Source organism: Myodes glareolus, chromosome 15 (genome assembly GCF_982192425.1).
Source record: "Myodes glareolus chromosome 15, mMyoGla1.1, whole genome shotgun sequence".
Taxonomy (NCBI): Eukaryota; Metazoa; Chordata; class Mammalia; order Rodentia; family Cricetidae; genus Myodes; species Myodes glareolus.
The window spans coordinates 9823030-9833562 of NC_142040.1; positions in this window are offsets into that span (position 1 = coordinate 9823030).

Here is a 10533-nt window from a genome sequence, read left to right on the forward strand (position 1 = left end):
GAGGAGTATGGATAATCAAACACGATGTATGAAATTATCAGACAATTAATAATATTATTATTTAAATTTAAAAGCTCAAATTTTGGATGCTTTCACCAAAAGAAAGATAAATCAGTAACTTGACTTAAACATTATATAATGTATGAAGAGTCCAGGCATAAGAAAATAAAAATGTAGAAATAAAGAAATATGAAGGTATAAGTCTAGGAGAATGAGAACAGACTGTCAGCAGCTTTCTCAGCAGATCAAGGATCATTCATTCACAGTGAGCTATTTTCTCAGATGCTTGGGAAGCGTAGGTCATTTTACAACTGGCTGTTTTATTTACAAGGCCAGAGTGTCTCTCTACAAATTAAGAGCAGTGTCCTGACCATCCTTGATAAATGGCAGATTTATCAAGGTAAACTGAGTTAACCTTTAGGAGACAGAGATATGTGACCTCTGGGTTAGACACTGTCTCTGTTATGGGAAACTGGCAACACCAGAGGAGAGGCATAAGACTCTGGTTTACACCCGGAGGTACCAGGAGACAGTGGATAAATACAAAGGTTTAATTAATGAGCTCTGATAATGGAGGTTGTAAAGTATGGCAGGCAGTATCTAAAGATTTACCTGGAAATAGTGTGAAAGGCTTTTCTTCTAAGTTCTCAGCCCAAGAACCAGTTAATCCTAATTTATTAACCTTCTAGTGTTACAAGCAGCCCTTTTTCTGACGAATTGCTAAAGATATCTGTTTTCTCGCAATTAGTGACTTTCGTTGTAGTCTCCCCTAAAACATATTTCATGATGGCTGCCTAATTACTCATTGACATTAGCACTCACTCTCCTCTTTAGGGTCTCCGCTGACCAACCCAAGGGTCAGGGCAAGGTTGTAAAAATTCTTTTGTTCAGAGATAATGCCTGGTGCCCCTACTATAAAAAGTAGGTTCAAAAACTGGCCTTTTGCCACAGCCTAACAAACACCATCTCTGGCTGTGGTCTCAGCTAGCTGATAAGCTTCTGTGCCCCGCGGTGTTTTATTTTTATTTTTTTATTTTTAAGGATCTGGTTTCTGGAATAAAGTTTGCTTCTGGTTTATTAGACTTGGTGGTGTTCTCATCTTTGCATGACCCCCCTGGACCCAACATGTATAGCAAAATTCTACATCCTTATATTAATACAAATTATTTTATTAAAATATGGAGCAGTAGTTGTTTTTTTAACTTACTGAAACTTACCACTTCATCTTTTAAAAAGCCTAAAAATACCATGCAAAAAAAAATTAAAACCATCTTTTCCAAATAAAACTTAAGTGACAGTCAAAACTAAATAATTAAAGATATAACTTTAAAACTTTGATTTCTTGGTTGATATCTATATTTTCCTTGACTCTTCCTAAGTTTTAAAAAACAATTATTTGAAAGAATCAATCCTTCAAAGATGTAAATTTCAGGACTTAACTTTCTTTTACTAATTTTATTAGCTAAACTACCAACACTTCTTAGAACAATGTCAATGTGGCTTTAGAAAAAGGAAATTCAGCCAAATGCACTCCTTTTCCATAACTCCTATTTTTTTCTTCATACTACAATTCCTGTGTTTCTGAGATAGAAATGTTGTTTCTACTCTGAGCTGCATGCCTGCTACTCAAGAGCTTTGAAAAGCCCATCCCTGCAGTGGCCTCCTGGAACTGTTTTGTAATGTAGATGTACCTCTAGAAATAAGAGCAATTTATCTCCTGGATCGTTAAGATTCCAATGAATCCATGTGACCAGTCACACGAACATAACACATTTGTGCATTCTAAAGGGCACTGTTCTAAAGCAGGGTCGCAGTACCTACTCCAGGAGCCAAACTGCTTCCTTTAATCTTTCCTTACTCAAAACGCAATGAAACTCCACATGTGGTATTTCTACACGGCTTCACATGATTCATTTGTAAGGAGCATCAATGCATGATGCTCCTTGATATATTTTAGAATTTGACTGGAATATTCCCTATTCAGGGTATTCTGACAAGCACTTCCAGGTTGCTTGACGAGGTCTTACATGCCTCATAATTGTAAAGCCCCACAAATGGAGGCACAGAGTTCAAATGGAGTCCAAAGAACAGACATAGACCAGGGGTCAGAGATGCAGGGACTTGGGCTTTTTTGTTTGTTTGTACGAGTTTTTTGTTTGCTTTTTTAATCTGTTCCTAAGCTACTGCAAAGTAAAGATCTTCTTTGGAATCTAATGCCAGGGAGATTTCACAGAGTAAGTATGACAAGCCATGGGAAAGAAATGACCTAGATGAGGCTTGGGAGGCCTCATCTAGGTCAAATGACAATGAGGCTTGGGAGGGTGAGGAGGACAAAACCCACACCACAGGTGTTAGGGAAAGAACAGCTTTATGATGTAAAAGGAGACAAGCCTCAGAACACGAGATATCAGAGAATCTGAGCTGCAGAGCTAAAATGGTCATCGGAGTGCCAGGGTGGGCAGGACTGAGAATGAGCCCAAGCACAGCTGAGGAGAGGGCACCCCAGGCACAGTTGAGCAGAGGGCACCCCAGGCACAGCTGAGGAGAGGGCACCCCAGGCACAGCTGAGCAGAGGGCACCCCAGGCACAGCTGAGCAGAGGGCACCCCAGGCACAGCTGAGGAGAGGGCACCCCAGGCACAGCTGAGGAGAGGGCACCCCAGGCACAGCTGAGGAGAGGGCACCCCAGGCACAGCTGAGCAGAGGGCACCCCAGGCACAGCTGAGCAGAGGGCACCCCAGGCACAGCTGAGCAGAGGGCACCCCAGGCACAGCTGAGCAGAGGGCACCCCAGGCACAGCTGAGCAGAGGGCACCCCAGGCACAGCTGAGGAGAGGGCACCCCAGGCACAGCTGAGGAGAGGGCACCCCAGGCACAGCTGAGCAGAGGGCACCCCAGGCACAGCTGAGCAGAGGGCACCCCAGGCACAGCTGAGCAGAGGGCACCCCAGGCACAGCTGAGCAGAGGGCACCCCAGGCACAGCTGAGCAGAGGGCACCCCAGGCACAGCTGAGCAGAGGGTACCCCAGGCACAGCTGAGGAGAGGGCACCCCAGGCACAGCTGAGGAGAGGGCACCCCAGGCACAGCTGAGCAGAGGGCACCCCAGGCACAGCTGAGCAGAGGGCACCCCAGGCACAGCTGAGCAGCTCTCAAAGCTGTCGAGCCAGCACTTCGTGCAAAGCCAGTTCTCACTCAGAACTCCTGATCTGAGACATCGGGGCTGGGTCCCAGAACCTACAATTTATCACAGCCCTTATCTGCTCTAATGCTAGTGCAGAGTACACTTGGTACACTTATACCCACCCTGCTCAAGCTCTACCAGGTCTTAGCGGGGCCGTGAAAAGCGCACATCTGGAGCTGGAAGTTAACTGCTGTTCCAGAGCCACAGGTGCAAACGTGTTACATCCTTTCTCCCTGTTCTTTTCTACCTCCTCTGCTGCTGTACTTTAAGATTCCCTTCATCTTTAAAAAATTGCAATGACCTAATGGTCCCAACAGCAACTATTCCATCTATACAACGGTATTTGAGTATTTTGCACGCGTGAATGCATTCAGTTCCCTCAAAATCACTAAAAGGTTCAAGAACCATTAGTCTCATCTACAGCTGTAGAAACTAAGACACGGACAGGCTAGTAGACGTACACCGTCAGTGTGTGTCAATGGACAGGCAGGACTTTCCTCTCTACCCAGAAACCATCCAGTCAGCCTCTTCATTTATTTCTAAAAGTTTCTTGTTCCCTCCTTGGTAACAGACTGACCATTCTACATGTTTCCAAGCATTTAAATACTTTAAAGTCATGTAACAGACCCAATCTGCCATGACCTTCCGAAAGCTTCCCCTTGTTATTCTAATGTGCATTCGAGGTATTCATGACACTGCAGACCCCTCCAATGCTTTAAATATTTAACAGCACCTTTTCATATCAAGACCAGAGAACTCGAACACTGGATTCTTACAACCTCCCAAGCAATTAGAGCACACAGATCTCATGTTTATCTCAGGAAATTCATTTTAAATTGGCCCACAGCAATGAGTTTTGAAATTATGCCAAAGGAACCAACAGGCGTAATTGGAAATGCCTCAAACTGCATGACATCATTGCTAATTGCATCTTCTTGCTTACATCTTTCATATAATAAGAAAGGTTGTTAGGCAAAGCTGGCACTGGAATAGATAAAAGATGAAACAAAGCAATGAAATGAAGTTTTCTTTAGAAGGCAGTCATAATTACACCAAAGCACAAAAGTATGTGTTTTAGAGTAACTAAGAACATTTTCTGCTATCATACTAAAAATTGATTATATGAAAATGCCTTTTGACTAAACTCAGAAGACTAAATATTAGTAAATGGCATTATTATAAATATGACTAATGTTTCAAGTCAATTTTTTCTCTTAGATTTGATAAAATATTTAAATGTCCTTTTGTTTTTATTTTAAATTCATTTATAAAATAAATTTTTGACAGCATATGTTTAAAGACTACAAAGTGCACAATTCATATTCTGCCACAATCATAAGAGAACGATTTTAGCCTTGTTGACATCCTCCTTTCTCTCCAGAAAGGCACAGAACTACAGCATTCAAATCATCCCCAACTACCATGTCTCCTCATTCCTCACTCTCTTGCTTGGTATTACTCAAAGGAAATCATAACTGTTGCTGCCAATAGATTGCTCGTCCCTCCACAGAACTCTTGTCATGGGCAGAGACTAGAGAATTAACATACATTCTTGCTTATTTCCCAGATGGAACTATGATATTTGGCTTGTCATGATAACACAGTGGTACAAAGATATAGGTTGTTAAATTCTTGCAGTCATATTCATTCTATCCAAGTCACCTAATTCTACAAGAAAAAAAGAGAATTAAATTTGAAATATATTTGAGTAGTTCTTAAAACATAAATTGAATACTTTCAGAGACATACCACACAGCTTGCTATAGGATTTGTGTTTTTGAGAGACTATTCTGCAATGCATTGCTATTCACTGAGGTCTCAAGTTTTTAAGGCATGCTCCTAGACTCCAGGATACCCGCAGGAATAGGCACATGAGCTGGGTGTAGAGAATGAAAACCAAGACAGAGCTTGAGAACATCTGCTCTGTGTCTGGACTGTGACGGTTGGAGCAACTGCCCCTCACAGTGACATGAAGCCAGCTCAGATGAAGAGATGGGGAGAGGCAATGACTCAGTAGTCAAGATGAAGCTTCTGGATTCAGACTTACCCAGGATTTTCAACTGTTATGATAATAAATCACATTTTTTATGGACCAGTGAGATGGTGCACTGGGTAAAGATTCTTTACTATAAACGTGACAATCGGCGTTTGGTCCCTGAAATCCACAAGGCAGAAAGAGAGAATAGATTACGGCAAGCAAATCTCTAACCACAGGCATGCTGTGGCATGTACAGATCCACCCACCCACATACACAAACAAATCAGTAAACATCTATTTGTTTTTTGTCTTCTATGTTGGGTTCAACTTTGTCACTTTCAACATCAATATTTCTCTGCTAACATCCATCTAGTGGTGTTGCGAGCCCACGTGGCAATATGCCCAGTGGAGGCTCCTCCCAATCGCCAACACCAAGCAGCACGGGTCTCCCCCACCGCATGGGCTAGTTTTCCTTTTCTCATACAGTTGTTTTTACCATCTTTACTCAGTCCACATTAGTACATGAGTAGCCAGAACACTTGGAAAAACCAAACACAGCAGGGTTGGCACATGCCAGAGACTTTTAGGTCCTGAAGGGAACACAGCAACTACTTACTTACATGAGGACAGCATTAGTTCTTTCTACCCATGTTTTCCAGGTCCTTTTAGTTTTCAGTAGCTTATAAATTTGCCTATTTAATGCAAGCAAAATTCAGATAACAGAAAAAAATCCACACTGGAATAGTTCTACAAACTGATATTGGCATAAACAAACCCCAAAATGTTATCCATGAAAGCACACAACACCCAAACACACGTACGAGAGAGAAGCGGGGAAGATTGACTGGAACATGTTTCCTTTTCCTCTGGCAGCAGCGGCAGCAGGGCTGAGCCTCATTGTGTTCTGTCCATTTCCCTGTCTTACAAGACACTAGGAGTGACTGACCATGAGGAACAGATCCTCAAGTTGTTCTTTCTCTTCCAGTTTCAGGAGCTTCAGGTCACCATGCAGACAGGGACAAGACCAAGAGCCACACCACACTTCTGTCCACAAAATGGCACAGAAATGGCATCAAGAAACCCAGTCCCAAGGATACAAATCCTGAGGAACATGTTCTTTGCCAAGAAGCACAAGAAAGACCTGAAGAAGATGTAGGCAAACAATGCGAAGGCAATGGGTGCAGACGCTGAGACCACTGAGGCCCTTGTAAAGCCCAAGGCACTGAAGGGCCCAGTCCCAGACTCAACCGTCTTGTTTTTGTCACGTACCCTAAGCTTGGAAAGCAGATTCAAAGCTACATGGCTGTGTTAGGACTTCTATTGCTGTGAAGAAACACCATGACCATAAAGCAAGTTGGAGAAGAAGGCATACACTTTGACATCACTGTTCACCACTGAAGGAACTCAGGACAGGAACTCAAATAGGGCAAGATCCTGGAGGCAGGAGCTGATGCAGAGGCTGTGGAGGGGTGTTACTTACTGGCTTGCTTTCCCTAGTTGGCTCAGCCACCTTCTTAATGGTTGGGCCACCAGCTTAGGCATGGCACCACGCCCAAATGTGCTGGGCCCCTCCTTACTAACCACAAATTGAGAAAATGTCCTACAGTTGGATCTCATGGAGGTATTTCCTTAACTGAGACTCTTCCTCTCTGATATCTCTAGCTTGTGTCAAGATGACACACAAAACCAGCCAGTATAATGATAAAGTGTCATAGGTTCTACACTGTGAGACAATGGTGTTGTAGCTGTAAAGTTTTGTCACTTGTATTCATTTAACAAAATGCTGATTGCCCAGTAGACAGGCAAGAAGTATAAGTAGGGTGAGCAAAACAGGAGAATTCTGGGAAGAGGAAAGGTTCAGTCTGCAATCATCACCCAGACACAAAGGAAGCAAGATGAGAATGCCTCACTGATAAAAGGGACCAAGCCACATGGCTAACACAGATAAGAATTATGGGTTAATTTAAGATGTAAGAACTAGTTAATAAGAATCCTGAACTAAAAGGCCAACCAGTTTATAATTAATGTAGGCCTCTGTGTGCTTCTTTGGGACTGAATGGCTGATGGACTGGGCGAGACAGAAACTTCTGTCAACAGTTCTACCAACCCAGGCCCCAAGGTTCAAGCAAAGGCAAGGCCACAGTTCCAGCTCAGACTCCCCAAGGTGCCCAGGTCTCTGGGAAGGACCCACAAAAAAGGTGAAGAGAATTGGACTGCTGTGACACCCCTATGTACTATTTGCAGATGATCAAATCTGTAAACAGTGCCATATGCTAATTTTTGCAAATAAATCTGAGGCAAGATCTGTTTTTAAAAAAAAACAAACAAACAAGAATTTCTCAAGTCTCTTGATGCTTCTTATCCAACAGGACACAACAACACCGGGCCATGAAGACAGGGCCGAGAGAATGCTCTCCATGTGCCGAGTTCCCAGGGTCCGCTGTGTCTGCCTTTAGCAGGGCCTGCATCATCCCCCGTTTCCCTCTGTGGAGAGGAGGACTGTGTCTTTCTGCCCTGCTCAGTATGGGCAGCAGATGGGACCCCACATGTGGGAGTTCACAGCCTCTCAGCTACAATGGCTTCCAGGTCTTTCTTCTCCAGCTTTATTTCTCACTAAGGTTACTCAGCACGTAACACTAAATGTCACATTCGCTACCACCGTTGAGTGTTTGATCTTTTTATCTAGGCTGGTGCTGCTCTCCACAGAGCTCATAGTGACGAGCACCTTGGGAAATGTGAGAGGAAAAGCATCGTCTGAGAAAATAAGGGGTCTTCTAGTTAAAGCCGCAATAACTGTAAAAGCATAGTAGAATAAGAAATGGGTTGTAAAACATTTAAGAAAACTCAGATAGCATCTCGGGCCTAAGAAAAGCTTTCCCCATCTGACGTTACCTCTCTGGTGTCCCCACCAACATTATTTTACACTCCCCTGATCTATGATTTTCTTTCTTCTATAAAACTATGAAAACTGCTTCCAGGATGGAACATGAAAGTTGGGGTGACCTAAATCTGTGTTCCTGGGTCACGGTTGCTCAAAATGGTTCCAGAAGAAATTAATTCCTATTATCTTTTAGAAAGAAATAGGGTAAAAAATAAATATGCAGAATAAAGACTCAAAACAGCAGTGTAAATTCAAATATGAGATTCAATCAATTTTATAATAACCAGTTTCCATTTATAAAAAAAAAAATGTGTGCTGAGGTCGTGGCTTGGCATTGGAGTGCTAGATTCGCACACCCACAGTCCTGGGTTTGATCCTCAACACCAGCAAACAAAATAAATAACTAATAAGACAAAAATAAAAAATAATTTGTCTTTCATCAAATGGAAAGCTAACTCTGTTTGTAACAAGGTCAGAATAAAGCAACTGTACAAAATTTACAAGTGATAGGTGTGTCCTGAAAAAAATCCACATCACTAGGGCAGACGCCGGGGGTGCAGCGCTTTCAGCGGTGTGAGCCTCGGCATGACCACCAGGTAATTAACACCGAAAATATGATCCTGATGCACCAGGGTTTTCAAGTTTAGAATTACTTGCATTCTATTACCTTTCCTAAGGGGTTCTCTAGAACAAGAGAGTTACTCCCGTGGAACAAGAGAAGTTTCATCATTCATATCATCAATTATTTAGATTTTAAGAATTCTTAATCTGAGATGTTTGTATTTGGCGAGTATAAAAACCCTGTTTGTTTTTTCTTGTTTTCATACTACAGTTAAATTTAACCTTGCCGTCTTCAAAAAGAAGTGGTGTGGCAGCTGCTTCCGCCATCACAGAGAGCACAGGTGCACCAAGGTCGAGAGGAGCATGCTCTGTTTAATTAAGCTTTGCTCACTACTGAGAAAAAGAGCACAGACGGACGCTTCGCAGAAATTTGAAAAGGTTTCTAAGGTAAAGGCATAAATAAGTTTTGCCTAACATAGCAGATGCTCAGTAGGCTACAGATGCGGGGTGTCTGGTATGACGCTAACCAGTGTGTGTCTAACCGAGAAAGCTTCACGTCGCGTTCACTGCTGTTCCCCACATACTCTAGAAATAGAGTCACAGAGAGTGACCTCATTCAGCAAAGAACGGGGAAAGGCCTTGGAAATGCCTTCATTTCGTGAGTCAGCTTTGAAAACTTTTGCTCGCTGTACTTTAAGACATTTTTTCCAAAAAAAAAAAAGCCAGACTGACAAATTCCCTCAGGACACAAAGAACACTTCTAGCCACCACCTGAATGAATGGTTCCACCAAGAATGAGAGTGGTGTTCTTCCTAAGGAAATGCATGGTTTCCTTCAAATAAGGGGTCTGTCCTCTGGTTTCTAACTTCATTGCACAATAATTAAGATTAACATTTTGCATAATACCATTTATGCCCATCTGAATGAGTCCCCAAGAAGCAAAAGACAAAGCCATTCACACTATTCATAACAGCATCACACCAAGGAGAAAGGACGTAACTTCTTCAGATGCTTCAACGCTAGAGCTACATGAGACTCTAGAAAACCAAGGATTCCAACCGCACTTTCTCTATTTCACTTCTGCGAGGTGGAAAGTGAAAGCCTCACTACCCTAAAGACTCTGAGGCACCCTTGGAAGCAATTCGGTAAATCCAGGTTTATCCACGGAGTGATAAATCACCTGAGAGACAGTGTCTGTCAAGGCACAGCTAAGATACACTTGACTTTTTTAAAAAAAAAATTATTCTTTTATAATTTGATACATGCATATAATACAATTGATGACATCCACTCTTCATTCCTCCCCCTAACTTCTCCAGATCACTTCCTGCCTCCCATCCCCAATGCCATGGCCTTTTTCTATTTTTAAACGCACGAAGTCTACTTTGTACATATACTCATAGTTGTGAGGCCCTGGAGTGTGCTTGGTCTATCGGAGAGCACACCGCAAAGAAAACTGCTCCCCTGGAGGCAGCGTTGTCGATGGCTTCCCCACTAGGTGGGAGCAAAGCTGTGGGCTTTTTAATTCTTTTGAAAAATAAGGATCAAGTGCTTAAGATTTCTTGTATCACCATTAGATGGCACCACTCCATCTTCGAAAAGATTTAAAAAAAATAATTTCTGGCACTGTGAAAAGAGGCCTTAAGAATCTTAAGATTTTCACCCATAACTTTTCATAAACGGTCATTCTACAATTTTACACACATTTTGATTTTTCTGGAAATAATGTCATTCGGCACAGTTCTAATTAGTTTCAGTGAAAGAAAACATGTATTTCTCCCCTGAGATTCAGTGTTACCCACACAGAAAAAAATGGTTTCCTTCAGGTGCTCCCAGAGCCTCTTCAGCATCAGAATTGGAAACACCCAGTTCTGCTGAAAAATAAGCATCTGTGCTTCCTAGAGGCGTTGCTTGTGCTTACAGCAGGCAAAGAA